This window comes from Bombina bombina, chromosome 4, assembly GCF_027579735.1.
Source record: "Bombina bombina isolate aBomBom1 chromosome 4, aBomBom1.pri, whole genome shotgun sequence".
Lineage (NCBI taxonomy): Eukaryota > Metazoa > Chordata > Amphibia > Anura > Bombinatoridae > Bombina > Bombina bombina.
The window spans coordinates 120310415-120328172 of NC_069502.1; the positions used below are offsets into that span (position 1 = coordinate 120310415).

The following is a 17758-nucleotide window of genomic DNA, read 5'->3' on the forward strand; positions in this document are numbered from 1 at the left end:
ACAGTCGATGGGGCATATACTGGGGATGCTTATGAATATCTATAAATAATGTACTTAACCTTAGAGATATTGGTCATAGATGGGAATTGGGAAATGTGCGACTCCTGACGATAGCCATCTAACCCCTGAGAGATATATATATATATATCAGTTGTAACAGCATCAACGTGGGGACCTAATGGTCGCCAGGTTGAGGACTCTAAGCAGATAATGGTTTTTGTACTTCTGATATAACTTGAGGTACATACATAACTAACAGTAAAAACAAGAACAGGGTAAACATTAACAACCTAGGTACAAATAACATCACATAATGATGACCATCAAACCAGAAGAGCCAATTTAGGGATTAAATAGGTCCTGGGACTTAGGCTGCTATTAAACGGATGGTGAATACCATATGAATGTTCCCCTGATTCAACTCCTGCCTTTCCTTTTAAGAAGAAAGACAGCTACCTCAGCAAATATGGTTTAGAGGGGCAGGGGTCTTCAAACAGGTGTATTCTTTTTTAATTCCAGGGGGTATGTTACCCAGGGCGGGGGTGCAAGGTTATGTACTGTACATGTTACGGGTTAGTTATTCCACTAAACAAAAGACTAGGGCAAGCGCACCTCTGTACGGTGCGCATCAAAGCATTGGGGTAAAAATGGGGTGGGGGTTAGCTCCCTTGCACTGCATTAACTAATCTAGAGAGGGTGGGCAAACTAGAGTGGGAGTGTAGAGCTGTTGTTAATGCGCTCTACTGCCGAGGGATATCACTTCAATGTGGTTAGGGCATGTGCCTCAGTAAGCGATGATCTTCTGAGTAGGGTGCTAAAACATAGTAAGTCCCAGGGAACACACAACTTGACTGACCTGAACAAAATAGTTAAGTACAATTTACGAATAATTACAAGCACAAGGGGGTAGGTTAAGAGAGGGGAGGAAAAAGGAGGAAGAGGAGAAGAGTGGTATAGTAAAGAAGGAGAAGGAGAAACGAGAAGGGGGAGGAGGGAAGACGAGGAGGAGAGACAACCAAAGAACAACAATGTAACAACAATGTAAAGAGAGAGGACATCCATTATGTCTTAGCAGTCTCACCAATCTTCGTGTACCCTCGGTACACACGAGTCAGTCTCTGTAGAAGTAGAGAGTCTCTCAATTGTAAGTCCCCAATTGGGGAGACAGTCATATGCACATCAGAGCAGTGACCAGGATGGAGTATCTCACGAGGGAGCGTCTCTAGTCTTAGATATTGAAGTATTTCTCTGATCACTGCTGGGTCTCTGTGGAAGGGAGCCCCACTCAGGGGCTGATGCTCTCAGGCCTCTATCAGGTACAACTGCTTGGGGTGGTATCGGAGGATCTTGTGGCAGTAAGCCACATCTTTGGAGCAATTCCCTTGCCTGTTGAGGCGAGGATGCTGCATATTGCTGTCCATCTTTATTGATGTAGAGCTTAACAGGGAAACCCCATCTGTATTTAATGCCCTTGTCTCTCAAGATTTTAGTGTAGGGTTGGTAGTGTCTTCTGATCTGGAGAGTGTGGGGAGAGAGATCCTGGAATACTTGAATGTCAGCATACTGCTCTGGGAGTGATTTGTCCCCCGCCAGGGCCCTCAGAAGTTTCTCTCGAAACGTGTAATAATGCAGGCGGGCGACAACATCTCTTGGTTTATCGCCCTCAGCCGTCCTCGGCCTCTATGGGCTCTATCAAGTAGCATCTCTTTCTCGTTCTCCTGACCAAGGACTGCAACAAAAAAGTCGTGGAGGAATTTTTCAAGTTCCTGTGGGGGGACAGATTCTGGGATACCTTTCACCCTGATATTGTTGCGGCGAGTCCTGTCCTCAAGATCTGCAAGTTTAAGCTCGAGGTCAGTGATCTGCTCTGCCAGACTCTGTGAGTAATCTAAGAGATTGCCGTGATCTACCCTGAGATCTTCCTGTTTGCGTTCCAACGCATCAGTTCTTTCCCCTATAAGGGCGATGTCTCTTTTCAGATCAGCATGTCCCTTATCAAACTTCTTGGAGAGGGAATCGTGGTGCGAGGCCAGGAGCGACCTAATAGAGTCCATTAAGTTGTTATCAGTGTCAGCATCTTGGTGCTGTAAACGGCCTGTGGCCTGGGATAGAGTTGTTCTGATGCGAGCATCATTAAGACTGCTTGTGTCTGAGGCATCCTCTTCCGAGCCTGATTGTTGCCTGGATGTGTGTTGGCTGAAGTGGTCTGCCACTGTTCTCTTTGGGGTTTTGTGAGAGTTTTGTTTTCTTTTAAAGGATTGCGGCATCTTGTACTTTTGCAATTGTAGTGACATGAGATATGGAAGGCAAATAGTGGAGAAAGAGAAATACTGTTTTGCACTATAAAGAAATCTGCTGCAAGGCCGACTGGGGCCAGGACATCAGTGCAGGAGGTTAGCACATTTTTTATACAGGTCCTGGTATCACATATATATTGAGGCTAAGCCGGCTGAGAGCTGGGCCCTGAGGCCTAAGAGCTGAAATGGATTTCACTGGAACGTGTATTCTGGTCTGGTCTCTCCCCTGGGGGCTTGTCCCCTCAGGACGATGTGGGTGAAGGTATAGGGGTATGACCCGCAGGCAAACTGGGCCGGCGGGAAAGGGAGGGGAGAGACCTGTAGAGTCACAGTTGCAGCTTGATTAGGGACAATATGTAAGATAACTTCATACAAGATATTGGTTGTAGTGATAGGTATGTACTGGCCCACAGAGACGATGGCAATAAGTGGCTGCCCTGGCAAGGTTTCAGCGGTTGGGTAGGTCTAAGGGTGGCAAATCAGATGAGCGCTGAGCTCAAAATTTAGTGTTTATGGCTCACTGTGTAAGCTTGAAATGCTTAAGGTTGTAGCTCCACTTGTACTCCGTGCCGGGAGTGACCTGCCAGGTAATGATTTAAATTATATGCCCCACTGGGGTGTAGCAGCTGTGTGGCCAATATTTTTTTTAAAAAAAAGAGAAATAGCTTTTTACCTTCTGAGGCTCTGTCTGATCTGCTCAATGGGACAGCTCTTCCCCACAGCACCGGTCCTAATGGTAGGCCGCAGTCAAGATGGCGGCCGAGAAGCAGTCCTCAACCAGTATTGTGCAGGTGTGTTGCTTGGTGCCGGGGGCGCCCTCCGGCTGACAGGCGCAACCCCAGTCTGGAGGGTGAGAGACTCACCGAGGATAGCAGGCCCCTGCAGCAATGAGGTAAGTTTCTGGGAGCAGCTGTTTACCGCGAGCGTCCGGGAGGTGGAAGTCCTAAGGGGTCACAAGGAGACCGGAGCCCCCGCAGTAAGTAAGGCCTCTTTCTTTAGTGCCAGGGGTGGTAGGAACGGCTCCGGAGCGGAGCCCCGACCCTCCGGATGTCCGTATCTTCAGTGTAGTCAGCAGCAGAATAAGGGAGGCGGCGCTGAAGGGTCAAGTCCAAACAGGTAACGCCACAGGGTAAGAGGTACAGACCTGGTTGGGGTCCTGGTGTACAGGCTTAGCCTAAGTGAGTCTCGCTAGGAGGGGTCCTCCACAAGTATCCTCAGTGGGTCTGTAGCTACAACGGTGGCGCTGCTTCGCTTCACCTCAAAGATGGCCGCCGTTCGCGCCAAGTAAATTTTTCATGCAGGAGGCTGGCGGACCTCCAAGTTTCGGCTAACCTCAGCTGTCTGTCCGTCTCACGATAGGCCCCACTAGCTGCTTCTCCGGTAGTTACGGCTCCTTACCCCCTTTGTGGGAAGGCAGTGTGTTACGAGTCCTTAGGTGTCAGCCAGCGATCTTGGTAGGGAGACGTCCTGCAGCACTTATAGTCTCTCAGCTCCAAGACTCCTCAAAAGGCGAGAAAAGTTTCCCAAACTTAGCAAAATAGTTGGGGCACGTCTTAGTAGAGTATGGATGTCGATTTAGAGTTGGTGGAAGCTCAATAAGTATCTCAATATGTTAATAAAACAGAGCTAATGCACAGAGCTCCACTCTCACACGTCTGACCTGAATGGCGGCTAACTCCGCCCCCCCTATTTGACATATTTTTGTGGTGCAAAGAAAACAAAAAATGTAAAAATATTTTCAGATGAATTGTAACAGGCCCCATTTTAATTTTTTTCCATAAAACCTTGCTCTTCTCATATGTCTCCCATTGGATGTGCATTGTTACATAAATACGCATCTTGTTTTGTGTTTTTCTCTTTTTTTTTTTTTTATCAGTAACATAAACATGTATTGTAATTATAACAATAGTAGGATAATTCCTTCACAGCGCACAAATAAATATTTTTCTGTAGATAGATACATTTGCTTCACTGTCTGTGTACTTTACAAAAGACAATACACTCAATCATAGATGCGCCTTAGGACTGAGACGTGCGCACACACACATGTGTATTTCATTAGTCTTCAGCGGAAAAATTTAATTCAATATATTTTGTCAGTGTGTCAGCTGCAGGGATTTAGCAGGTACCACACTAAGCTACTTCAGTTCTTTAATACACTAATGGTTAATATTCCTAATGCAACATTACGAACTTCATGAGGGAAACAATATTATTGGCGCATGCATGCTGAGTTGACGTTGATTAGATTACATGGGAAACAAAGCTTTATCGCATTGTTTAAAACAAAAATAGTACAAAAATATTAAACTGACCAACAGATTAGTAAATCTTACTATCATATTAATTGGTAAGAACTGTCAGTGTTTTTCTGATAAAATGATAAAGACCTTTATTCCATTCCATCAGTAGTGCCGCTTGAAAACATTACATAAAATTTTTTCTTCTTTTTTGAGCCTTTTAATACATTAAAAGTGCTGCTGTTCCAACTAGTGAAACCACTTAAGGTACATATACAATATAACAGGAAAATATGTTAAATACACACAAAATAAATTGTAAGAAGCAGCCAGCCAAGTCTACAATAAGCGAGTCAGCTGTGTGTTATAAATAAAAAGAAATTGATGAATAAGGGTGCCCGATTAAAAGAGAGAGCCTTATTGTAAACTCAGGCCTCCTGATGTTGAAAGTTTAATGACCCTGTGACCCTGGTATGTGTGTGTATGGTGTTTATAAGTGTGTATGAGTGTGCATATGGGTGTTTGTTTATATGTGAATGTATGTGTATGAGTGTGCATATGTGTGTGTTTGTTTATACGTGTATGTGTGTATATGAGTGTGCATATGCATGCATTTGTTTATATGTGTGTGTGTGCATGAGTGTGCATATGCATGTATTTGTTTATATGTGAGTGTATGTATAAGTGTGTGCATATGTGTGTATTTGTTTATATGTTTATGTGTGTGCATGAGTGTGCATATGCGTGTATTTGTTTATATGTGTATGTATAAGTGTGTGCATATGCGTGTATTTGTTTATATGTGTATGTGTGTGCATGAGTGTGCATATGCATGTATTTGTTTATATGTGTAAGACAGTGGAGGGCAGAATAGCCTGTAACAAACATAAGAATTAAGGCCCTTAGGAGGGTGCTGCTGTGAAGTGGCAACAACGTTGCATTAGTGTGGGTGGGGATTTAGCTTACCTATAAGAAGCTAGGTTACAGGCCCCAGACCCTCTTTCCAGCTTGTCTTCACTTAATTTTGTCTGATACCAGTCTGCTGCATCATGGATCGCTCAGCCGGAGTACCTATGAGGATAGAAGAGTTGGATGAGCTGATGATAGGGGACTTTGACTCAGTGGAGGATGTCATACCGCCATCACCCCGAGACCTGGTGAGTCGTGCCCCAGTCTCTTCTTTGTATCCCGAGGTGCGCATGGTACCCCCCTCTCAGGCCCCGCCGCCTGCGTTGGTTCCCCCATCTTGACCCCACCCCCTTTGCTTCCCCTGTTTGTCCGGTGGTTGGGCCCGGGGTCGTTGTCCCTCCATCCCAAATTCTGCCCCCTAATGTGTAAGTGGCTGGAGCTAGTGGGAGCATCTTGGCCTTACCTTCACCCTCGATTACCTTATCCGGCGATGCGGTGTCGGCTGCGGTTGCGCTCCTTCAGTCCCTGGCATCGGTCCTGTCGGGAGGTGGTCTCCCTCTGGTGGCTGCCGGCTTCGGGTCTCCTCTGCCATCTCCGGCTCGTCGGGTCAGCGTTTGCAGCGCAGGAATCTTCATCCATGCCCGCTTCGGATGACGTCACTTCCAGTTTGGACGTTTCCGGTGATGTTACATCTGGTGACGTCACTTCCGGTACGGCCATTCGGGAATGGGCAGCATCGTCTTCACCTCCGGGGTGCCCAGGTAAGAGAGGAGTAGGGGGGCGCAGCTTGCCACTGAGGACCAGTGCTCACGTGGGGGCAATGTGATTGGTACTTTAGGGGCTAAGGCCAAGAGCCACGTGGGGACATTTTGCAGGGTGGCGAACTACCTGTTGGGGCCATTAGTGGTGATTATGAGCAGGCCGTAGGCCTGACTGGGGGTACGCCAGCTATATTGGATACGTTAGGGCCTCAGCAATTATCTAGTCAGGCAGGGGGTAAGAAGTGGGCTGGTGGTAATTCACAGCCTAGTAGGAGCCATGCGGCCACATCGCAATGCACTCATAGTGCATTGCGGGACCCTCGTGGGTCGTTTGCGGTTGTGTCCCCAGCGGGGCCTCTCCGGGTGTCACTACTAGGGCCTCCATTAAGAAGGTCTCTAGCGTTCCGCCCAGCTTATGTCAGGGAGCTGCAACAAGTGCAGAACAGGGTCCTAGCAGGCAAGTTCAGTTTGCTAATGTGGTCCAAGGAGAATCAGGTTGCTCTCAGGAGCAGCCGGGTTCCGGGCCCAAGCCTTTCGTTGCTAGAAGTGAGGGTAGCCGTAATTAAGAAATGGTTGCTGCTTTATCCTGATTGGTGGGCCTCCGATTTACTTGGCGCTGGTCTTTGATGGGGATTTACTATCCCCATCAGCTCAGCAGTGTGTGGGTTCCTCTGTTCGTAGGAATATGAAATCGGCATATCAATTTCCCAGCGTCGGGAGGAAGAAACTGGGCAAGGAGATAGCTTTGGGCCCCATGGCTGGCCCATTTGGGGAGATTTTGATTCCGGGGTTGGTCATCTCTCCTTTAGGGGTAGTTACAAAGAAGGAGCCGGGTAAGTTTTGGCTCTTTCAGCACCTTTCCTTTCCAAAGGGGTGATCGGTTAATGATGCTATTTCTCCTGAACTTAGTTTGGTTCGCTACCAGTCCTTCGATGACGCACTTGCGCTGGTCCGAAGGACAGGGGTTCTTTTGGTGAAACTGGATGTGGAATCTGCGTTTTGGCTCCTTCCCATTCAGCCCTCCTCCTTTTGCCTCATGGGGTGTTGGTTTGAGGGAAAGTATTTCGTAGACAAATGCTTGCCTATGGGTTGCTCCATCTCATGTGCCTATTTTGAAGCTTTCAGTAGTTTTTTGCACTGGGCCATCACCGCTGTTGCTGGTTTCGATGGCCTGGCACACTACCTGGATGATTTTCTGTTTGTAGGGCGTGCCAGGTCTGCTGACTGCGCCTTCATGATGAAGGTCACTAGATTCCTGCTTGCCAGAATGGGTGTCCCTTTGATGGAGGACAAGACCCAGGGTCCTTGTACGTGCCTTACTTTTCTGGGCATAGAAATCGACTCGGCGGCAATGCAATTTTGCTTGCCGCAGGATAAAATTGTCCACATGCTGGGGGCTATCAGGTCCATGAAGACAGAGCCTTACAGGTCCATAAAGGATCTTCAGACCCTATTGGGCCTCCTGAATTTTGCCAGCAGGATTATTCCCATGGGTAGGATATTCCTTTGACGGCTTGAACGGCAGTTGTACGGGGAGCGGTCCCAAACGCGCAGGTTTTGCGTGTCAGCTGAAATGGTAAATTACCTCGCAGTATGGGAGCATTTTCTGATCCATTTTAATGGTATCTGCCTATGGCGGAAGGCTGTTTCTTCCAACTCGGTGATTCAGTTGTTCACAGATGCGGCAGAGTCCCACGGGTATGGTTCCTTTTTCTCTGGTCAATGGAGTGCTGGCCCGTGGCCTCGGTCATGGGTTGACAAGGGACTTGTTTGGAATCTGTGTCTTTTGGAGCTTTTCCCCATCCTAGTGGCCCTTGAGGTTTGGGGCGAGCAGCTCCGAGACCACGAAGTGGTGTTCTGGATGGATAACATGAGCGTGGTCTTTGCCATTAACAAGCTCTCGTCTGGATCTCCTCCGGTGGTGCAATACTTATGGCTCCTCGTGCTGAGGTGTCTGCACCTGAACACTGTGTTCCATGCTAAGCATGTCCCTGGTGTCCAAAATAGGATTGCTTATCCACTATCCTGTTTTCAATGGGAAACCTTCTACGTGTTAGTTCCTATGGCAGGTGACGCTGGATTGGGACCTTTGATCGCTATGTTCCGTTCTTCGCTGGCCCCTTCTACCTGGAACACTTATGTGAAGGTGTCTAAGTGGATAGCTTTCTGCAATAAGACAATCCGGCCATCTTGCGATGGAGACCAATGGGGTCTTCTAGAGTGGATCACCGAGCTTAAAAGAAATTAGGTATCTAATGGAGTGGTAAATTCTCGACTGACCGCCATGCCCTTCTTCTGTAAGCTATATGGCCTCGCTGAATCTTCAAGAACCTTCCTGGTTAGGCAGGTATTGAGGGGTTGGGGACGTATGGTGCCCAGAACAAAGGACGTTAGGGAACCCATCACAATTGAACGATTGATTGTCCTGTGTCATGCTTTGCCTGCAGTGTGTTCTTCTGCCTACAAGGCCACCCTGTTCTCCCCTGCCTTCGGGTTGGCTTTTCACGGGGCACTCAGGGTGGGGGAATTGGTCCCCCCTTCGAGGAACAAGCCTGGAGGTCTTCAGGCCTCTCATGTCAAGAACGATGAGTCGTCTATTCTTGTGTTTATTCCCAGATCAAAGACCGACCAAGAAGGGAAAGGAGTTTGGATGTCTTTACTGGCCCACGAGGGCTCAGCTTGTTGCCCAGTCAGGCTTCCTAGGACCTACATGGACAAGCATCCGGAGGGTCCGTCACAGTTCCTTGTTCATGGGGACGGTTCCTCGTTGACAAGATTCCAATTCAGGAGAGTCCTGAGCTGGGCAGCATTGAGATTGGGTCTTTCCCGAAGGTCCATGCTCCTCATTCATTCAGTGATGGAGCGGCTATCAACACCATGGGTTTGGGTTGGTCTGCTGACCACATTAGATCACTGGGGAGATGCAGGTCTAAGAGATACCTGTTGTACATTAGACGATGTTCCCTGTTTTAACTGTTGTTTCTTTGCAGGGCCGAGGGACGGTCCATTAAGAGTGTGGATCATGGGTCACTCTTACCTCCATTGGGCAGAGCTGAGAGCGATTGTGAGACAGCTGGGATTCCCTTACTCTAGGGTCACCATTAGATGGCTAGGGCGTAGGGGTCTGACTTGGCAGGGTCTGCCTTAATTATTGCACGGGGCGTTGCACAGGTAGGAGAAACCCCACGTTATGATCATTCACGTCGGGGTAATGATATGGGGCTTTTTTTGCGTGTAAGCAGCTCAGTGTGGTGATTCAGTCGGATCTGCGAACTTTTTAGATGTGGGTCCCTAATTCAAGGTTAGGGTGGTCCAACATCATCCCTAGAATTGAGTGGCACCATATGCAGTCCCACAGGGCGGCCTTCCAGATACAAAAGAAGCTTAACAGAGAAGTTAGGATTTTCCTGGCCCAGTTAGGTTTTGTTGTGGAACATGGAAACATCACAACGGCTGAGAGGAGCGTGCTATTTTGTTACATCTATGAGGGTGGCGGCAAGAGCTGTGCCTGTTGGGCTGTCTCTTGTGGCGGTTGGCCCAGTGGGAGGGTAGTCTCGTGCGCCTGGGGTCCCTCCCCCATTCTGATGATGCCGAGAACTCCCTAAGCCTTCTGCATGCATCTAAGCTCCGCTTGTGTAGGCATTCATGGGCATGGCCCATCTTCCTAGGAGGGAGTTGCTTACTCTCCTAGCTAGATTGCCACCACCTGGTATAGGTTTGCCTTGTTGCTTCCAGCTGGTTCTCTTGTTCCATAATAAACATTACCCACGGTTCTTTTCCCACACTCTGTGTTTTGTGTTTATTTATAAGTTATAAGTATATGAATTATTATTATTATTGTTCAGTCAGTTCTATGACTGTTATGTTAAAATCCAGCAAGCCAGAAGGATAGGGCATTTAATTACTTAAAACAGTGGAGGGCAGAATAGCCCATAACAAACATAAGAATTAAGGCCCTTAGGAGTGTGCTGCTGTGAAGTGGCAACAATGTTGCATATGTGTGGGTGGGGATTTAGCTTACCTATAAGAAGCTAGATTACAGGCCTCAGACCCTCTTTCCAGCTCGTCTTCACAGCTTCGCTCCCTCCCTTTAATCTGGTAAGGCAGCAACCTTTAGGCTGGGCATCACTATGTTTTTTCAGCAGGGGGTCTGAAGCAGGATGAGGGCTACACGGCTCGTTTCCTTAAGTCCAAGGATGGTAATTTTTGACTCCCCAGGTAGTGGCATGCACACGCGCCTAGTCACACCTGGTCCTACTGGTTCGGAGTTCTATGTTTTACACCCTGGTTGGGAGGTTTGCCCGCACCCCGGTTTGCCATCAGAGATAGAGTGACGGCTGCCCAGGGGGAGGGTAGTCTCTGCAGGCGCGTGCCTGGGGTCTATTCCCCATTCTGATGATGCTGAGAACTCCCTAAGCCTTCTGCATGCAGCTAAGCTCCACTTGTGTAGGCATTCACGGGCATTGCCCATCTTCCTAGAAGGGGGTTGCTTATCCAGTGACGTGCTGTCATAGGAGGCAGGTGAAGCAGTGCCTCACCTGTCCTATGTGTGTAATTACACAATTTAATAATGTTTAATAATTTTTTTTATTTATTTTTAAGTTTTTATAAAAAAAAATTGTTCTCAAAAGTCCCCCCCTAACCCCCCCACCCCCTGCCGCCCGCTGCCGACTCCTCCACCATATTTTAGAAGAAGGCTGCCTTGTGTCTTTTAACTTCAAAGTCAAATACATACATCTCCCCACATATCCATATTGCACAAGGAAGTAGAGGCTGTGAGCTGTTCAGCTCCCCTTCCGTTGCGCAATATGAATACATTTTTTCTTATGGGCCGCTAGAGACTGCCACTCTGTGGCAATAAAGCTTATTGCTCTTCTCTTCCTGGCCCATACCGCTGCCAAAAGAGGCTGCTCTCTAGAAGCCTTGGGACTCTGGAGCGTGCGGCACACTCTTCTTTTTATCTAGGTCCGGAGCAGGTCTGGGACTGATGCCGGGCGGGAGACTAAGAGCTGACAGGGAGGCACAGAGTGAGATGTGCTGTCACATGCCGGTGAAGAGGACGCAGTCAGACTCAGTCAGTTGAGTTTGTCGTTGTCAGTGAGGTGCGACTGTGAGAGCTGCTGCTGCCACTCGTGACTCCCTAGCTATAATAGCCAAGTCGCCAGTAAGCCAGGCCAGCTGAAAGCCCTTAGCCGAGTCGGTGTCTACTGCTCCCTCACTGTGACTGTCTTCTGACTCACTCATCTCCTCTAAAACAGGTCAGTGGCGTGGCGCATTGTGCATGTGCTAATTGTGCTTGTACACTCACTGAGGAGAGAGGCATTTGTCCCACCTAGTCCGGCCTGGGAGAAGGGGGAGAGAAGTCAGTGAAGGGGCAGCAGCAGCACAGGGTAAGTGCTACAGTTAAACAATATGGTAGAATGAGAGGGCGCTGAAAGCTAAGGTATACTTAACACACCTAATCGGATCAAATTTCTAAATGTATTAAAAATAGCAATGGAAAGAAAATCCCAAAGACAGTATTAATGTTATAAATTATTTACTGGTGGGAACGTTTCCCTATTTAAAGGTGCAATACATGTACATAAAAATCATAAAAACAATTGACAATTACATAAAGTATTCGACATGATATATTCAACTTATAGTTTACGGAATACCACCCTGAAAAATAATAATAATAAAGCGCTTTAAAAAATGAAAATTTAAAAAATTCGCTTATAAAACCTTAAAAAGCAATATATATTCCAGAGCATAAAAAACCATCTATATTTTAGTCCATAATAGATCTTCAACAGATAGAATCCCTTATGGTTAATAAAGTATATTATGTGTGAGACTTTGCTCCGTGATTATAACAAAAATAGTTGGTATTTTAATAACGGGAAAATGTTTTTATTTGGATACTTTGTATCCTTATCTTTTTTATATGTGTAGCTATGACTCACGAATAGTTGCAGCAGCTGTAACCAAATGCTGCTGATGTCCATCCGAAATTCTGCGGTACTGTATAGTAACACGCTCCTTGCGTGTGGGCAGCCTTGTGAACGGCAGCTCTTAGTCTCCGGTATAGGACTCACCACTCCCTCCGTGGAAAAGTGACCGGCTGAAACACGCCGCTCCTTGCGTGTGAGTGACCTGCCAGACTGTAGCTTTCGGCACACTGGGTTCTTCGTGTGTATGACCGGCTTATTCGGCTCAGGCAAAACTGAAGATTGAATGGACACCCGCTCTTAGCGTGATATACGCGCGGGCAATTACTAGGTACCTAGTGAGTTTATGTTCTGGTAAACGAGCAACTTCTTACTTCTACGCGTTTCACCCGTATATCTGGGCTTTTTCAAGATGTCAGTTGCTGCCAGAACATCGTTTTTAAAAATCCGTTGCTTACTTCTCATTGGTTATTCTGTGTCTGGTAATTGTTTCTTAAGGTGGATCTCTCAGGTGAATGTCTCTTAAGGTAGAATCACATAATAATGTGTTAATATATTCTTTTATAGATCTTGTTCTCAATGTCTTCTCGTTATGTCTCATTCTTTAACAGTAAATGTGATGTATGGTCAATTTTCATAAAATTTAATGTGATAGATGGTGGATTTCATAAAAATTAATAAAAATTAAAAATGGATAGTAAATCTTCCTAATTAAAAATTGGAGATTGTATGCTTTCTCAGGGTGGTAATTCCATAGGGTGGTATTACGTTTTTGCATCAAAATTCTAGTAACCATATTTTGTGGAAATGCTACAGATATATACTAAATTATATTAATATATATTATTACTGTTATTGTGACTATGATCTTGAATGCAATTTATTTAATCCATAATAATATAATATGCTCCTTATTGTAAACTGTTATTTCGTTGCTTCTCTTTAAGGTATAAGTGATTCGGATTCCCTAAGATAAATGTATTATTTATCAATAGAGTTATATCAGTACCCTCATTTGATTCCCCATGTTACAAATAAGATAATAAAAAGTTATGTGTAAATTTAATAAAGATATTTGTGTAAATCTAAAGGGTTTATACTACCAAAAAGGGAGATAAATCCATCTCTGAGTTTAAACCTCTTGGATAGAGGGTATCCAATTTATATATTAATTCTGATTCTTTTTTAAGGAGACACAAGAATTTGGTGCGGACCTCGTGCTCTTTAAACGGTACATAGATGACATTATTATTGTGTGGAGAGGCTCTGAAGAGAGATTGAAGCTATTCTTTGAAACAATGAATATTAATGATAGGGGCTTACACTTCACTTATGAGTACAGTAGAACATCCATTTCATTCTTAGATCTAGAAATATATGTAGAAGAAGGTAATTTAGAAACTAGAACATTCTTCAAAAAAGTAGATTGTAATAACTACATACATAAGAAGAGTTGCCACCATGAAAAATGGAAAGGGAACATACCAACTGGACAGTTCCTTAGAATTCGAAAAAATTGTTCCAAACATACTGACTTCGAAACTCAAGTTAAAGTTTTACAACAAAGATTCTATGATAGAGGATACTCAGAACAAGAAATTGAAGGAGCTATCAATAGAGCAAGTACAACAGAAAGAAGTTCCCTTTTACAATATAGAAATAAAGATACACCAACTAACTCTGTGGAAAAGAATGAATATGACATAGCCCTCATCACAGATTACAGTGAAAACCATAAATTAATAAGGAAAATAGTCAATAAACACTGGCATATAATTAAAAAGGATCCCATAATAGGAGATCTATTAGCCTATAAACCCAAAATTATATTTAAAAAAGCGAAAAATCTTAAACAAATTTTAGCACCAAGTGAATTAAAGAAGGAGAACAAAATCTTGGTAGATAAAGATCTAGAAGGTCATTCCCTTAAAGGTTTTTTCCCTTGCCATTTATGTAGAGCGTGTAGATATAGTAATAAAAGTAGCTCTGTACATATAGAAGGAATAGGAGAGGATTTTGCCATAAAAGACATTATCAGATGTTCAAATAAAGGGGTCATATATCTTATAAAATGTTCCTGTACTTTAATTTATATTGGAGAGACTACCCGAATGTTACGAGACAGGATCCGAGAACATTTATGTAACATTGACAAAGGTAATCTTGACACCCATTTATATAAACATTTCAGGGAAACTCATAAAAATAACTTACAACATTTTAAGTTTTGGGGGATCTGTCTAGTTAGAGGAGATTGGAGGGGGGGGGGGATTTTGAGGCAAAACTCCTTAAAAAAGAATCAGAGTTAATATATAAATTGGATACCCTCTATCCAAGAGGTTTAAACTCAGAGATGGATTTTTCTCCCTTTTTGGTAGTATAAACCCTTTAGATTTACACAAATATCTTTATTAAATTTACACATAACTTTTTATTATCTTATTTATAACATGGGGAATCAAATGAGGGTACTGACATAACTCTATTGATAAATAATACATTTATCTTAGGGAATCCGAATCACTTATACCTTAAAGAGAAGCAACGGAATAACAGTTTACAATAAGGAGCATATTATATTATTATGGATTAAATAAATTGCATTCAAGATCATAGTCACAATAACAGTAATAATATATATAAATATAATTTAGTATAAATTTGTAGCATTTCCACAAAATATGGTTACTAGAATTTTGATGCAAAAACGGAATACCACCCTATGGAATTACCACCCTGAGAAAGCATACAATCTCCAATTTTTAATTAGGAAGATTTACTATCCATTTTTAATTTTTATTAATTTTTATGAAATCCACCATCTATCACATTAAATTTTATGAAAATCGACCATACATCACATTTACTGTTAAAGAATGAGACATAACGAGAAGACATTGAGAACAAGATCTATAAAAGAATATATTAACACATTATTATGTGATTCTACCTTAAGAGACATTCACCTGAGAGATCCACCTTAAGAAACAATTACCAGACACAGAATAACCAATGAGAAGTAAGCAACAGATTTTTAAAAACGATGTTCTGGCAGCAACTGACATCTTGAAAAAGCCCAGATATACGGGTGAAACGCGTAGAAGTAAGAAGTTGCTCGTTTACCAGAACATAAACTCACTAGGTACCTAGTAATTGCCCGCGCATATATCACGCTAAGAGCGGGTGTCCATTCAATATTCAGTTTTGCCTGAGCCGAATAAGCCGGTCATACACACGAAGAACCCAGTGTGTCCTCTGATTGTGAGGCTACCAACGAGGATCCAGTCAACCATTCACAAGCAGGGAGCTGTGAGTATCGGAGGCCGAAAGCTACAGTCCGGCAGGTCACTCACACGCAAGGAGCGGCGTGTTTCAGCCGGTCACTTTTCCACGGAGGGAGTGGTGAGTCCTATACCGGAGACTAAGAGCTGCAGTTCACAAGGCTGCCCACACGCAAGGAGCATCAGCAGCATTTGGTTACAGCTGCTGCAACTATTCGTGAGTCATAGCTACACATATAACAAAGATAAGGATACAAAGTATCCAAATAAAAACATTTTGCCGTTATTAAAATACCAACTATTTTTGTTATAATCACGGAGCAAAGTCAAACACATAATATACCTTATTAACCATAAGGGATTCTATCTGTTGAAGATCTATTATGGACTAAAATATAGATGGTTTTTTATGCTCTGGAATATATATCGCTTTTTAAGGTTTTATAAGCGAATTTTTTAAATTTTCATTTTTAAAGCGCTTTATTATTATTATTTTTCAGGGTGGTATTCCGTAAACTATAAGTTGAATATATCATGTCGAATACTTTATGTAATTGTCAATTGTTTTTATGATTTTTATGTACATGTATTGCACCTTTAAATAGGGAAACGTTCCCACCAGTAAATAATTTATAACATTAATACTGTCTTTGGGATTTTCTTTCCATTGCTATTTTTACTACATTTAGAAATTTGATCCAATTAGGTGTGTTAAGTATACCTTAGCTTTCAGCGCCCTCTCATTCTACCATATTGTTTATTCTATTTTTCTATCTTGGGAAGATAGTTGGAGAGTGGCTTAGGTATCCTTTTTAGATTTTAGCGCTGTAATACCCGTGTAATTAAGTGCTACAGTTAAGCAAAGCTCAGATTTCAGGGAAAGACTAGTGCTATCAGACAGCACAGCACGCTGCTTAATTTCCATCTATGACTGTTCTGAATACTTTCTCTCCCCTTGTCCCAGAAACACAGATCGGCAATTACATGTCAAGAAGAAAAAAAAACTGCTTGTTCAACTGTTTACAGCAGCTGTCAGCAATATAATGAGGGCTGGCGCACTGTAAACAGTTTAACAAGCAGTTTTTTTTTTTTCTTGACCTGTAATTACAGATCTATGTTTCTGGGACAAGGAGAGAGAAAGTTTTCAGCACAGACAGATGGAAACTCCTAGCTAGATTGCCGCCACCTGGTATAGGTTTTTCTTGTTGCTTCCAGCCAGTTCTCTAGTTCCATAATAAACGTGACCCATGGGTCTTTTCCCATATTCTGTGTTTTGTGTTATTGTTCAGTCAGTTTTATGACTGTTATGTTATAATCCAGCAAGCCAGGAGGATAGGGCATTTAATTACTTTTCTGTGTGAATGAGTGTGCATATGTGTGTTTGTTTATACTTGTATGTGTGTGTATGAGTGTGCATATGCGTGTATGTGTGTGTATAAGTGTGCATACACGTGTATTTGTTTATACGTGTATGTGTGCATGATTGTGATGTGCATATGCATGTTTGTTTATACGTGTATTTGTGTGTATGTGTGTGCATATATGTGTGTTTGTTTATACATGTATGTGTGTGCATATGCTTTTATTTGTTTATATGTGCATGTGTGTGTATGAGTGTGCATATGCATGTTTGTTTATACGTGTATGGGTGTGCATGAGTGTGCATATGCGTGTTTGTTTATTCGTGTATGGGTGTGCATATGTGCATTTGTTTATACGTGTATGGGTGTGCATGAGTGTGCATATGTGTGTGTTTGTTTATACATGTATGTGTCTGCATGAGTGTGCATATGTGTGAGTTTGTTTATACGTGTATGGGTGTGCATATGTGTGTTTGTTTATACGTGTATGGGTGTGCATGAGTGTGCATATGTGTGTGTTTGTTTATACATGTATGTGTCTGCATGAGTGTGCATATGTGTGAGTTTGTTTATATGTGTATGTGTGTGTGTGTGTGTGTGTGGTGTTTTTGTGTAGTGTCTGTGCATATTTGTCTGCCATGGTTGATAGATAAATAATTGATAGATAACTTAAATGATAGGCATGATATAAATTAATAAACAAATACAATACATAATAAAAAACATATAAACTGAGTACTGGCAGACAGCTGCCAGGACCTAAGATGGCTGCCACTGGTAGGAGGGGGGAGGGTTAAAGAGCTGTTTGGGGGGGGGTCAAGGAGATAACAGGGTTTATGATTGTTTCTAGTGACCAAATAGTGGCATCAAATATACTAAAATGGGCCTAGATCAATACCTTGGGTTGTCTACTTTAAAAATATATATAGTTTTCATCAGTAAATTAAAAAATCAAAAGCTCTATTTCTGTTTAATC

The 17758-nt window shown here is 43.5% G+C and overlaps 1 protein-coding gene across 1 annotated transcript in view; it reads left to right on the forward strand.

Annotated features, from left to right (window-relative positions):
- The window catches only part of OPN5 (opsin 5), a 373243-nt gene that overhangs the window by 323335 nt on the left and 32150 nt on the right, over positions 1–17758 (forward strand). The window lies entirely within an intron of this gene.